Genomic DNA, 15537 nt, shown 5'->3' on the forward strand with positions numbered 1-15537 from the left:
CAAGCTCTGCCACTTATAGTCTGGGCGATTTGAGACAAGTTACTTAACCTTTCTGAGCTCTGGTTTCCACATTTATAAGATGAGGATAAATAGCATCATCTATCACATGAGATTATAGTGAAGATTAAATGAGATAATCTGAGTAGAGAATTTATAAGTGTATTGGGTGCATAGAAAGCACATAGCTATTATTACTACTACTAGTAGCTTTTTAATGTTTATGACTTCTTTACCATTCAGGAAAAGGTCTGAGATGTCTATTTGAAGGATAATATGCTTGGTGTTGGGGATTACACAAGACCTTTATTTCCAGAATTTTAGGATACCTTACAGATATAGTCATTGTTTTGAAAGAACATGACAACTGCTTTGAAAACTCTATATTAACTAACTTTTAATATCACTTTTGTAAGAGGTATTAGCCATTGTCTGAACTCTTTTACAAGTCAACAACCACAGTTTTATGAAAGCCACCTCCCTTAAAGGAAGGTACAACCACACTCCTCCCCTGCCCCTCTTTCCCTCACATCCACAAACATGTACCATAGTGGAGAGACTAAACACCTTATTACATCTGTCACCATCAATGTGACCTCCTTGCACACTGTTTACAGGATTACCCATATCTCTGAGGAAGCATCATGATGGGAATATTTCTTAAGTGTCCCTGACATTTTTGTAAATGCTAACTCAAATAAATTGAGAACATACAATGCCCATTTGCCAGGCATTCTCCTGAAGTTATGTGTATGGGCAGAAAATCTCAGATGAGCTTTACTTCTGACAAGTGAAAAGCGATGTTTTGAGAGAAACTGATGTGAAAGCGTCCTTGTGAGATGATGTGGTCTGAGCTCTTGTTTCTGAATAAGGAAATGGTAGTGGGAGTCTCCGTGGACTGTTCATAATTGTAAGTCAAATGCGTACGTAAAACAAGGCAACCAGAAAAACCCTGGATAGCAAATATAAGAATATTGGAAGCAAATATAAGAATATAATAGGAAATATTTCTTTGCCCTTGTGCAAAACAGTGGTATATTTGTATCCAGAATACTCTGTGGTCACTTTGAATTAGTCTACAACATTAAGGTGTAAAAAATGTCTGTTCCTTTATTTCTCTAAATTGGCAAAATATCTGCTCCAAGCATTTCTCTACCTACTTGATAATAAACCCACCCTCAGTCATCATTAGAGCTTCTTCTCTTCCCTTTGGGATCATACCAGAAACCCAGGCTTTTATAGGGCCAGAAAACTGGAGAGGCGTGGAGCTTAAGTCCATAAGGTTATAGTCATTCCTGTTGCTTCTGTGCTGTGTAGGGCTTTGGCCCAGCCTTGTCCTCTGACATCAGTTAGACACGTTGCCTCACGTGGACTCTGGGAGCCTCTCCTGGAATAGCAGTGCACTGACACTGAGATCTTTGCACTGCTCTTCAGGCTGAGAGGCATGCTCCACAGGCATTCTGCAGCAAAATCCTTCCTGGTCAGTGCACACAAGTGGGAGCCCTGTCTCTATCTGGAAAGGAATCACCCAAACCCCTTCCTCTTAAACATTTCATCTCCACCCGCTACCCTCCCCTTTTCAGGGATCCATCAGCTTAATCCACCTTAAGATCCTGCAAGAGAAAGACGCTTTATTTATTTTTGTGTGTGCGTGAGTGTGTGTGAGAGAGAGTTGTCATCCTAACCTTTAGAAATGTAACTATGACCATCTCTTTCCTAGATTGGAAGATGGGGGAAGGAGAGTTGATTTTCCCTAAAAAACTGATCTTGGTAAAACCTTTAATTTCTGGTTGCTCTATGATAGCAGAGATGTGGTAAATTACAGAAAGTGTCAAGGCAAACTATAATAACCAAAGGTTCATATGCACATAAGAATATAAGCTAAAAGAAATTAAAACTTCTTTATTTAGAAATCTAGAGCTCTACAGCTCTGCAATGGAGATTAACAATGGCAAAAGATGTCGATATAAGAGTGTGTGTGTGTGTGTGTGTGTGTGTGTGTGTGTGTGTGTGTAACCATCCTTCCCCTTTTCTCACCTTAGTGCTCTAGCCAGCAAAACAAAGCTCTTCATATTGTCCTCTCACTCTGTTCTCCTTTTCAACCTCTGGCTACATACACTGGCCTCAGATATCCGACCTATCAACTTGCACCTTAAAGTTGTACTTAAGGTACATAAAATTATTCACTATTTTTTTATTCTAATATAATAATGTTTTTTTATTCCAATATTATAAAAATATTATGTATTTTAATTTTAATTTTAATTTTATTTTAATTTTATTATAAAAATATTATGTATTTTAATTTTAATTTTAATTTTGATAGTTTATTGATGAAAACTTTGAAAGTAAGAATAAAATAAAATTTACTCATAATTCTAGTCCTCTATATACTAACCCAGTAAATACATATTTCTAGATATTTTTAAGGTAGAAATAAAAAATATATTTTTTTTAACTTCATAATACTTTGGGAATATCTTTCCAATGCCAATGAATGTTCATGTGTGTCATGATTTTTACTACATAGTGTTCCAGTCTTTGGATTTACCTTGATGTATTAAAGCAGTTTGATGGACATTTTAGAAGATTTTCAGTTTTATAAAGTATTGCTTTGACAGTGCAAAACTGAAACAGATTTTCTCCACTAAACTCCTTTTCTTGTGGAAAAAATTATTTTACTATAGAGTAGAAAAAGGCCTTCTTGATGATTTTCGTTTTTAGTTTTCTTGGCTAATGTATGTTTTATTTTTCTCTAGAGTCAGTCAAGTTTCATTAAAAACTCAGAATATTAATTTGAATTACATTTAATTTAAATGTTCATTTAGGGAGAATTGATGTCTTTCCAATAGTATACCTTCTCATCCAAGAAAATGTAACAGTTCTCCATTTATTTAAGTATTTTGAGGTCCTTCAGTAAAATTTTGTAGTTTTTATCTTAAGATCTTATATATTTCTTATTAAGCTTATTATGAAATCTTTTATGATATTTTTTGGAGATTATGAATAATATCACTTTTGTTATCTTATGTTTACTTAGATGTTCCCAGAAAATACCACCTAGCTGAGTTTTAAATTCAACATGAAAGGCTTGTTTCTTTTGATAGGGGAATTCAACCCTTTTATATTTATTACAGAAACTCCTATCTTGCTTTTATCCTTTGCGTTGATGTCTATTATTTAATTTGTTCTTTTCTCCCTGCTTTTACTATTTTCTTATATTTGCCATCTTTATCAAGTATCTTTTATTCCCTTCCTCATGTTGTTTGTTTAAAGGATCTACAGTGCTTTGTCATTCCATTAATGGTCATCATCTCATTCCTCTCAAACAGATTTAAACCTATTTAATCCCCCTCCTACCTCATTCCACAAATATTTTTTGAATGCCTACTGTATTAGATGTTGTTTGGTAAGATAAAAAATTAAGTAGTCTTCCTCTCCCAAAATATTTTTTTTCATTATTTTAAATAACAAACCTGATTGGTAATTTTATAACAAAAGAAACAATCTAAAGTTGAAGTAAAAATTCATTATCTGCCCCATTCTCCTTTTCCAATCCCCAGAGAGAATTAAGTTTAGTAAGTGCTCTTCCATACCTTGCTCCACGCATATTGGTGCCTTCTAAACATATTGTTTTGAAATTTACTTTTTAAATCTCTTTAGATAAATATATATTTTTTCTATTTAACAGCTGCATAATTTTCTATAATTTGAAAGTAGCAGAATTTAGTTTTTCATATCTTATTGTTTATTAATGGACAGTTATGTGGTTTCCAGTGGTTTTCCTATTTATTTCTGTTTATACTATAATGGGCGATAAATGTCAAAATTCAAAATTTTTGATCAAAAGACCTGTATGTTTTAATAGATATTGCAGTATTACTTCCAAAAATTTTTTAGTGATTTTCATTCTTAATGTTTGAGAATGCGTTTTTCTATACTGTATATTCAATAGCACTGGATGTTTTTAATTTTTTATTAATTTTTTAAGGTTTCTGCTAAAGTGAAAAATGAAAACAAGTACATCATTCTTGCTTTAATTTGTTTTTTCTTGACCGAAAGTGATACCGAGATTCTTTTCATAAATTTATTGGTCATTTAGTTTTCCTCTTTGTGAATGTTCTGGTTGTCTCCTATGTATACTTTTCTGGTGGGCTACTTGTCCTTTAGGAGCATTTCATGTTTAAGAGCTATTAATGCTTTTCATATGGTATTACAGTTATTCTTCAGACTCTTATTTATTTGTCTTTTGCTTTTGTTTATGTCATTTGCCATAATAATTTCATAGGACTTTTATTTAGTCAAATATGTCTATCTTTTCATTTATAGATGCTGGATTTCCTGACTTGCTAAATAATATTTTCTTCACTCTAAAGTCATATAAATATTCTAAATTGAATTTTAATAGTTTTAATTCTTATACTTTACATTTAAATCTTTATCTGTAATGTATTTAATAAGGTATGAGATAGGAATCTAGCTTTGTGGGGTTTTTTTCCCCCATAATGATACCTATTTTATTAGCACCATTTATCTAAAAGATTCTTTTTCCCATTAAATTGAAATTCCTCATTTGCTATGTTATGTTCTGTATATACTTGCATCTATTTCTGGATATCTGTTTCGTTCCATTTATGTATTCCTGTGCTGATACCATCACTCTTTTCTTTATAGTCACTTTGTGGTTGTAACTCATTTTTTAAGGGAACTATATGGGGTGTAAACACAAGAAAGCTTTATTTTTTTCTGGAATTGCCCTCAAACTTTTCGATGTAGAACTCCACGTCTTTCTAGAGAGCAAGTGCCTTAATGACATCTTGGTCATTTGTTACAATTCTCTAGTTACTTTTGGCTGTTGGAACCGTCTCATTTTGGTTTTTAGGATTCGGTCATGTTTATTTTTAAACTTCAGTCCCAATTCAGAGCTCATTCTCTCCACCTAATGCCAGGTAAGTCTGTCTGTAGGACCAGGGGCTGTGGGCAGAGTGGATTATGTGGTCTGTTTTTATGCACATACCCCTTCATTCTCTCTCTGAATCTGCCTAGTCCTCCCTGCTGACAGTTCTCATGGAGACACTGACAGCTCCTATGATTAGCTGCTTGTTAGTGGCCCTGGCTTCCCTGTAGTTCATTCCTGTTGCCTGATGCTTGGTGGTGGGTCTGCAGGTAGACAGTGTGCGTATGTTTTCTTGGCCCAGTGGGTAGATTTTAGCTTCACACTGATAAAGCCCCTTCCCCTAGCCCAGAGGCAGTGATGTTTCTTTCTCCTAGGCAACCCCACCAGCAGAGCTTTGCCCCAACCCCTGTGGGTTCTGCCTTTCAGCAAGCACCCAATTAGAAAACAAAACCCTGGTCTCTGTCTCCTGGAAATCCTTCCAGAGGGTTAGTTTCTGAATCATTCTCTAGGGGGGCGCCTAGGAAGGGGAATCACCCTCTCCCACTTACAGGATTTAGAAGAAAAAGCTTCTTTCCAGGAATATGGCATTCCTCATCAAGCTGAGCTGTCATACCCCTTTGAGTCTTCTTATATTGACCAGGTAGTAGGGCTCAGAGTAGTGAGGCCAGTTCTTACTGATAATTTCTCTGAACTTTCTGAAGGCAGTTGGCTAGGTCCTTTTCCTTGTGGCTTCTTGAACTTCAGCTGTAGAATCATTATTGCTTTTTGTCCTCAGCTATACAAAGAGCCAGGATAATAGGGAAAGATACTATGGCAGTTTTAATGTCTGAAGGCAAGAATTTCCTTACTATGTCTTTATTAATATATCCCAATTTAATAGTTACCATGCCCTCATTAAGGAAATATATTTGTTGACCTCTTTCTACCCCACTTTAGCCCCCTGCTCATCCTTCAAGCTTAATTCAAAACTACTTCCTCAGGAATGTCTTCCCGACTCCTAACACCAGACCATTTTTTCTGATACATGTTATATAAGTTTCCTGTCACTTGTATTTTTAACACATACTACAATTGTATTTAATTAATGGTTTACTCCATTGTGCAGTGTGTGTATTTCTTGGTAGAATTTAAGGTACACGACGACAGGAACTGGCTCTGACTTACCTATTCCTGTTTTCTCAGGATTCCTTTATGAGTTTCTATACAGTAGGCCCTCAGTCTCTATCTACTGAATGAGTGAATGACACAATCTTAAATATATCTCAAAGGACAGGCAGAAGGAAAAGAAGGAATGTTTTGGAGAGGAAAAAAGGTCTTAAAAAGTTGGAAATATAAATGCTCGTTTTATATTTTGGAGACTGATAATAGACAGTGGGAGCAAAGACTTTGTGGTGGGAAATTGGGAGATAAAGCTGGTGTGGGTTTGGGGCAGAAAGTGGTGAGCCTTAAATGTGAAAATTTGTTGAACAAACAACAGAGTTCCTAGTTTATTAGAAATACTATCTTTTTAAACCTGGCTGGATACATTGACATGGTAAATAACTTTACGTAATTAGATTGAGAGGAAGAAAACATTTGCAGTACTTGGGGGAACATTGTTAAAAGGCTTTTAATCTTAACATATGCTCTGTCCTTAAACAGACACTTAGAACTTTAGTAAACTCTACTACTAAATGCATAATCTTAGAATTTATGTACTATAGAATATAATGATAACCTATTGCTCAAAATGAGCACCTTCAATTTCCTTCCTACACCTTCTATAATCTCCCATCATCCTTGATGGAAAAATGAGAACCAATTCTTTTTACTAAAAGTTTAAATTCTTCATTTTCCTTGACATTTTTCTGGAAAGATTTTGATTAAAAGCACAGGAAACAAAAGTCCTTTATTCGTTGAATAACATGCTTCATTGCTTTTTTCCAGGAGACCATCTTCATAGGAGGGGAAATAATTCAGTTTCTAAACTTCAGACATTAGTTGCTCTGTTGGGCTACCTGCAAGCTTATGAACTGAGAGTTAGTTCTGCTTTATCTTCCATTCTCTCTCTAAGTGCCTGAGAGGCAACCCAAGGAAATGTTTGCCTCTCTGCCACCCTTCAGAAACTTAGGAGTCAGTGGAAATTGAGGAGACTCCCACCCACCTTGGAGTTTAGAGTAATCTGGTGCTATTATTACTTGTGCTTATTACTCACTCCAGGTCCTAGAAGACAGAGGGAGTTTTCCTACTTAAGTGTCCCTCTGGAAAACTAATTACTTGTGCCGAAAGAACAAAAAGAAGAGATATAACTAGAAGATGATGATAACCAACATCGAAGAACATTTTGTGAATACTTATTATGTTAAGCACTTTACTTATATAATTAACTCTTCAAAACCATCTTCTGAGAAGTATTTTATCCCTATTTTATAGAAGAGGAAAGTGAGACTCAGAGAAATCAAGTCGTCTGAGATCACATAGCTGTTGAGTGGCAGATTTGGAATCCAGGTCTTTTCCAGGCTCTAGTAATTGTGGCAGTGTACCTCTTTGTGCCTTTGCCCAGCACTGATAATGTGATCTCCCCATACTTGATACAAATACATCAGTGGTGTAAATATTTTGACTTTTTTATTCTTGTATACATGCTATTAATAGATATATGATGTTTGAAACTAGGCCATCAGGTTGCTACTCTAACAGAAGAAATGATCTGTTGTTAATGCTGCCTTACTAACTATGTAATTCAGAACTTAGAACTCTATTTTTCATTCAGAGTTCTTCGATATCAGAGAGGCTTTAAAAAGAAATGTCAAAACTAGAGGTGGGGTGAGATGAAAGAGCAGAGAGCTGCAATTTATTGAATTGCATCATTATCACCGAGTCAGCAACTGAATTGAATTAAACTTCTTCCCATCTGAGCTGACAAAGACATTTTAAAGAGAGAGGAAATTTGAGAATTAAGAATTTTACCTTTTTTGGGAGAAATCTCTAAAGATTCAAATGAAATGTGCTAAGCACAAATAAGAAAGTATTACCGTAATCTACTACGAATTTTAAAGGATGAAATTGTAAACATTAAGATTAAAAGAAAGGAAGGGAAGGATAAAGGAATACCAGCATTCTGCATTGGATAAGCTTTCTTCCAAATTTATTTTTCTTTTATACAAATGTATCTTATTTAAGAAATACTTTATTCTATTGCATCAGATTTATGAGACATGGCTATATACTGACTGGACATTCTGATCATCTATCATTCTTCTGACGTCCTATTTCCAGAGACTGACATTTTCTCATTCTGACTTGAATGTTTGCTTATAGAAAAGAATGAGAGAATCTAAAAAAGTATTTGAGTAGCTAACACAAAACATTTTATGTTTACCAGTATAGAGGTTATCATTGGTTTGAGGAGGCTATTTAAATGTTGGTCTCTCCTAATTTTTTTTCCCATGAATTAAAGCCAAAAAAAAAAAAAAAATCATTATACCCAAAGTAGAGTTTGCTTTCTACTTCTGTAACTGTGGTAATCATAATCTTTTATTCAGAGGTTGAATTCATTGTTTTCATTATATAAATATTTACTGAACATCTTTGTGCTAGAAATTGTTCTAGGCATCATTAGTATAGAAGTGAACAAAACAATAAGAACTCCACATTGCTTCTATTCTAGTGGGAGGAGGAGAAATAAGTAAATATCTACGTGAGATGACCGTAAGCGTTGGGAAAGAAAATGAAGCAACATAGGGGGAATAAAAAGTGGCAAGGAACATTTTTGTATATAGTGTGAGCAGATCTGTGACAAAGTAGTTTTTGAGTAGCAGAAACCTGAAAGTAGTGAAAGTGTGAGCCATGAGAATATCTGGAGTGATGTATCCAAAGCAGAAGTAGCTGTAAGTAGAAAAGCCCCAAGGTATGAGCAATTTCACAATGAGACCAGTGTGGCTGGTATATAGAGGAGCAATGTTAGGGGATGAAAACAGAGAGGAAGCAGCAGACCCAATTACGTAGGCTTTGTGGGCTGTGATAAAGGCATTGGATTTTACTCTTATCAGATGGAAAGCTGTTGAAGAAATAACACAATGCGGCTTAGATTTAAGGTGGTATTCTTTTGCTGTTGTGTGGAAGTTAGACTGGAAGAAACCTGAGCTGACCAAGTGGACTCATATTATAAAAATACAGGCCAGAAATGGCTTAGACTATAGCTGTAGTGGTGGCATGTTAAAGAGTGGTTGCAATCCAGGTGTACCAGAATCCCAGTTTTTGCATCAGTTCTATTCCTGATATTGGATCTTAAGGATTCAGATAGTTAGGGAGAAAATTCAGCATTATTGGTACCAAAAAAGTGTGTGAAGAAAGAAGTGATCAGCTATGATAAATGCTGCTTCTAGTTTTATATAAGAATTGGCCATTGGATTTGGCAATATGGAGGGCATACGTGACATTGACAAAGTAGTTTCTGTGGAGTGCTTGGAGTGAAAAAACAGGAACAGAGGACATTGAGATAGATTTAGACCAGTGTTTCTCAATCTCTTTTTCATTATCACCTCCCTAAGGAGCTTTTTTCTCTAATTGTCCTTCATCACTCAATGAAATTCTGATTTCACATATACTTTATATTTGTTACATATTGTATATGTATATATACTTTATACATAAAAGAATAAGAATTTTTCACCATGGAAGAGTCAATTTTTGCTTTTTGAGGGTAATATCACTTCTATTGAGAATGGAATAGTTTACACAATTCTTTAGAGGACTGTTTCTGTGAAGAGGGGCAAAGAATTGGGCTGATGTAGGTAGCAGAGCATGGTTGGATCATATTTTTATTGCTTTGTATTTTTAAGGTGGGATATATTATAGGGAAATTGGTGACGTAGAACAAGATTGGACTGTTACAGGAGTCACAGTCTTGAGTAGGAGATAGAGGATGGGGCCTTAGATGGGAGGCAAACAATTCTCCCAATATAACAGGAAGGAAGGAAGAGCACATGAGAACGGGTGGAGACAGGATATCTTTGGAGGTGAGGGCCTGTGGAAGTTCTCTTCTAACTGATTTGTTTTCTCAGTGAAACAAGAAGCAAAATCATCAGCTGAGATTGGGGAGGGACAGGAGATTTTGAAAGTCTAAAGGGAGAGGTGAGGTGTGTGATACAGTGATCTAGAGTGCATTGAGTAGAATGTAGGATAGCTAGGCAACACCAAGACCCACTTGAAATTAGTAATTACGAGTTTAAAATAAGACCAGTCAATATTTTTTCCCTTCCAGCTCTTGATCTTCTTTAAACACATTAGAGATTTTAAGTATTTGAATAAATAAATAAATGAATAAAGTGAGTTAATACTGAGTTTATGCTGCATGCTACCTAAGATTTTTTTCAATTTACTACTTACATTTTTTTAGTTGGAATGTTTTGTACTTGATTTTATTAAAATTAAGTACTTCAGATAAGAACATAGAGTAGCACACCCTATTTCAGCTTTTCTGATCAAAATAACTAAAATAAACAGAATTTTTAGTGCTTTTATTTTGATTGATGATGTTGCTGAATATGAGAAGGGGATGTAAAAATGACAATTATTTTTGAATCTCTTTCTAAATTATTTGTCATAAAAATGACAATTATTTTTGAATCTCTTTCTATTATTTTCATAGAAAAAAACAAATGATAATTTCTTTGAGGGTGTAGTAGTCATTCTTTAGAAATTTCTGAAATTCTGAACTATATGTAATCATTCATTCACTTAAGCAACAGAGTTCATTCTGACAATTTATGATTGTCAGAATGTTTTTGAATGATTACTATATTACATATAGTAATCATTCAAAAACAAGCATTTTTCTCAGCACCTCTTGTCAGTCACAGGATGGACAAAATTGAATATAACACAATTCCTATCCTTGAAGCACGTTACAGACATCTGAATTTTATACTACTTTTATTTTTATTTTTCATTTTTTAAAAATTTTTATGAGTTTATTTGAGCCAAATTGACGGCATATATTGGGAAGCAAGATCTCAAGTGTTTCTGAATGTTACACTACTTTTAGAAAAGGTATATGTACTTTTTTTTTTTTTTTTAGGCAAGGCAACACTTGGTCGACCTCAGAAATTGCAAGGACCTTGTCAGTTTACAATCCGTTATTTTTTATTTTTTATGCCCACAGTACCTGGTCTTCCTAGGTGGTCTCCCATCCAAATACTAACCAAGCCTGACCCTGCTTAGCTTCCAAGATCAGACGGGACTGGGCTTGTTTAGGGTGGCATGGTTGTAGACTGTACTTTTTTTTTAGAGTATATAAAGATATAACCAAACTAATCTATTTAAGGATCATAGTTCCTATGTGACAGCACTTAGAATTAGCACTGAAAAAGAGAGAATGTTATGAAATGAATAAAATAAAAAATTTAAAAACATTAGTAAATTCAACATATTATATATAAAATCTTCTGGTTGAATCTCTGCTTTTAATAGGAAACAGAATGCTCATGGAGACTGCTTTGCCATGACTCCAATTGTGTGCTTCATAGAATCTGAATTTGAAATTACTAATTCTCTTTTTGAAGACCAGTCGGTGCTTTTGAAGAGTTAACAGCTTCATAAATCTGGCCTGTGATTCATCTTTCTACTGAGGCCGGTAGAAAGGTACTCAACAGATTGCAGGACACACAGATGAACAGCATGTGGCAGTGTTTAAATGCTGTTCTGAAAACCACAGGCCTAAGACAATTTAGAACACTTCTTTGCAATCATTGGAAATGCATCCTGGGATTATATATATATATTTTTATATTGCTATGTGTCATGCTTTGTTTGCCAAACAGAATATAGAAAATGAATAGGTGGTTTTCTGGCACAATTCGTAGTAGATAAATTGTCAGAATGAACTCTGTTGCTTAAGAAAAGCATAAACACTGGATGTGGCTGTGTGTAGGTTGTTGCTGTGGAGAATTTTAGTTTGGATAAAGTGTTATTTTCTTTGAAAATTCTGATAGACCAAGGTTCTCTTTCTTTTCGTAATAGTCCTACTTAACCCAACAAAAAAGAGCAAACTATCAAATTTCTGAGGTTTCACTTGTATAAATGCAGTTGCACATATCTAACATAATGGTGAATTTATTTTGCTATGACGTTAAATTATAGATATTATTTAAATAAAAAAGAACTAAGCTTTTGATTCATTTTTACAACTTACACAGAGAATTTTCTTTCATGTAGATTTTCTCCCCATGTGGCATATAAAGCAAAGTGAATTTTAAGCTATCCCTAAAACACATGTGTGTATGTTTGTGTGTTTGTGTGTGTGTGTGTCTTCATTGTTCTTCACATTTTAAGGTCATACTACTGACAGTGCTTGAAATCTTTATGTAACAACAAATGAGGGAAAAGCTATATGAACACAGTAATTATCACAGAGTAGATATATAAAGATATGTTTAATCTGTGACTATTGGCTTTATGCACGAATATTTTCACTACTCTTCTACTTTTTGTATTTACTGTCATCACAAAACCTTGCTTTGAGAGAATGTGATTCCTTATTGCCCACATTGCCAATTGCAATTTCAAATTAGTTATAATACACATACATCTACAGAACACTTACTGTAGGAATTGTCCCAGATTCTAAGTTCCCATAGGTTAATGAGCCCTAGTCCCAGTTCTTAAGGAGCTCATAGTGGGAAGATTTGTCTGTTGCACTTCTCTTTCAGTTGCTTCTGACATTTGTTGTTCTGTATATAGTTAGGCTTTAGGGCAACTTCTGGTTATTTCTTCTGCCCGTCTTGCTAGTTCTGGCTATAATGCTTGTTAGCTCTAAGACGTTGGACACATTACATTCTCAGACTCTGATTCTGAGGGCTTTTCTACCTCAGGGCTTTTGGGGAGATTAAATAAGATAATGTATTAAAGCACCTAGTAAATTGCTGGTACATGATCAGTGGTCAATGAGGGAAGCTGCTGCTGCTGTTTAACTTGTATATAGCACATGGCTGGCACTAAGGCTTAGTTCTCTTTCATTGCCTCGCTGCTTTCCATTTTTCAAACACGTGGCCAGGTGGGAATTTAGAACTAGAGTAAATAGCATTGCTCCAATTTATGAGCATCTTTTATGTGCTAGATATTTTACATGTCTTATCAACAATCCTTAAAATGACTCAGTATCGTTATTTTTACTATATAGGGGAAGACCAAGGAGATAAAAATTACTTATTCGAAGGCTATTAAACTACCTACTAGAAGAACCAAAAATCTGTCTCCAAAGCTTATCATCTTTTTACTACCATGTATTCTAAGATCCTTTCTAATTCTCAGTGCTTCAAAACTTGTTGAAAAATGAGCATGCATTATAATTACAAGAAGTAGAAGTTTTCATTTGAGCAACAGACTCAAACACTCAATCTAGATGCCTAACTTCATTAACAAGCCAAGTTATAGAGATCTGTACTTTTATAAATAAGTGTGACTTTTAGTCCATGGACAGCCAACATTCCCCAAATAATTCTCAGATTTTGACATTTTTATTAGTCGATTTTTCTGTATCAACTGAAAGTAGAATTAATTTTAAAGGGGCTAGAGGGAATGCTTTCCTTCTTTAGACTTTTGGAAATATTTTAGAAATTAAAAAAAAATTTATGTTATATATATATTTATTAAATTTATTTATTTTAATTAGTTTCAAGTATACAGTAAATTGGTTAGACGTCTGTATAGTTCATAAAACAATTCCTGCAATTGCTCTCTTCTTCCACTGACCTTCCACCTAGCAAACATATTAGTGCTAACTGCATTCCCTATGCCGTGCTCCCCATCCCCGTGACCATCCATCAGCTACTAATTTGTATTTCTTTAATATTTTAGAAGTTTTAATAAAAGTTTATCACTTTGATTTTTAATGAAAGGTTTGTTTTGATATTTTGACTTTGCTTTAATCCTAAGTGGTAAACTGTGCTTGCTTCAGTAGAGTACTGCTCTGTCTTTATTTTGTACTTCTTGGTCCCCGGTAGCCTGAGGACATCAGGCGTAAAGAGATGGTATAATTAAGAGGTGCTCAGCTGACCCATGTGGCTCAATGGCTGAGCTGTTGCCGCTGGGTTCAATGTAACGAGTTCCTAGTTTAAGAAAGAAGAACTTGTAGGTGTGTATTTTCTGCAGAGAAACTGAACAAACTATTAAATTAAATTAAAATAATTAGAATTCTATGAATTCTCATTATTAGTTCCTAAATGGTTACCTTGAGCAAATGCCAATCTATCTGGACTTTATTTTTCTCCTTTGTAAAATGAAATCATTGAAGTCTAGATCTCTAAGATACCTTCTCAATCTAAAATCCAATCGAAAATGATTCTTTAAAAAGGCATGTTTTTCTTTAAAAAAAAGCAGGTGTGTATAATCGCTGTTTGAAATGTGTTATTTGAACATGAGTTCCTAGGATATAGATGTCAGAAAGTGTATTTATAAAATGTTAATGTGGGCGAGTGAGAGAGAAATATTTCATTGTTGTTTACAACACCTTAGTTAACAAGCTTGCACCTTTCCTGAACATATTGGATTTGAGGAGAGGAAACAAAAAGAAATGCTCATATTCAAACCAAGATTCAATTGTTGTTTTTTTAAAATAATAGTTTAATTGTCTCTTTCATCTATTAAAACTTGAGTTCCTTGAGTCTTTATCTCTACCACCTTATACTGCCACAAGTAATCTTTTTGAATGAATGAATTATAAATGGAATGTCAAAGTCTCTAGTGTACTTGATTACACATTGTGAACAACTATAAAGAAAGAGACTTCTTCAGTTTGTACTTTTTAGCCTCAACTGTCTCATTATCTGCTATCTACCTTCATTACGTTGAATAAAAAAAAATCAGTTACCAAAGGAAAAAAAAATCTTCCTCTTATCCTGTTTCTTTACTGAACTCTCATTAAAGAAAAACTATATTTTTGATGACTAGATGAATGATTTTTGAACTTTCACAAACAAAAATAATTTTTAATTCTACAAAGCAGATCTACTTGCACAATAAAACCGCTAAATAAAATATAGCAAAAATTTATGTAGGGCTTTCTTCCATTTGCAAAGAGGTGGATCTAAAGCATCAACAAAACAGCAACAACCAGAAAAAAAAGGTTTGGGGATTGTGTGTATGTATGAGTGGGTAGGTAGATAGGGGTGTGCGTGAGTGTGGATATTGTATTGAAAGAGTGATGGAATTTAAAGGCATAGTTATTTTTATATATTCTGAACCAACTCATGAGTTTAGTACTAAATCTAACAACAGTAAATTTCATAGTTTTAAATCTGATAATGTTTTATACATGGAGAAGTTTGAAAACTTGATTTCAGTTCATGAATATACAAAAAAATCAAACCACTGCTTTTTCTGGGCCTCAATCTTCTTAGCTATGACGAGAGGATCAGGATAACTGATGTTTAAGGTTCTTTTAGCAGCAAACATTTGCTGATTTTGTAAATCAGCCAATCAGTCGGCTGTTATACTGGCTTTCCAGCTTGACTCTAGAGTGGTATTTCTCTACTTCTTTGCATTCATTTCTCCTAAACTGCTTTTTCACTCCCTTCTGTTTATCTCCTCTAAAGATTTTTTTGGTTTCTCTTTTTGTACTTCGTATTATGAAAAAAAAAATTTTTAAATAGCAGATTGGACAT

At 34.3% G+C, this 15537-nt stretch overlaps 1 protein-coding gene and 1 pseudogene across 2 annotated transcripts in view; one reads left to right on the forward strand and one right to left on the reverse strand.

Moving 5' to 3' along the window:
- RNLS (renalase, FAD dependent amine oxidase) overlaps positions 1-15537 on the forward strand; it is a 258769-nt gene that overhangs the window by 32125 nt on the left and 211107 nt on the right. The gene's annotated exons all lie outside the window — the stretch shown is intronic.
- On the reverse strand, positions 11031-11149 carry LOC120610090 (uncharacterized; annotated as a pseudogene).

Source organism: Pteropus medius, unplaced genomic scaffold, assembly GCF_902729225.1.
Source record: "Pteropus medius unplaced genomic scaffold, Ma_sr-lr_union100, whole genome shotgun sequence".
NCBI classification, from domain to species: Eukaryota; Metazoa; Chordata; class Mammalia; order Chiroptera; family Pteropodidae; genus Pteropus; species Pteropus medius.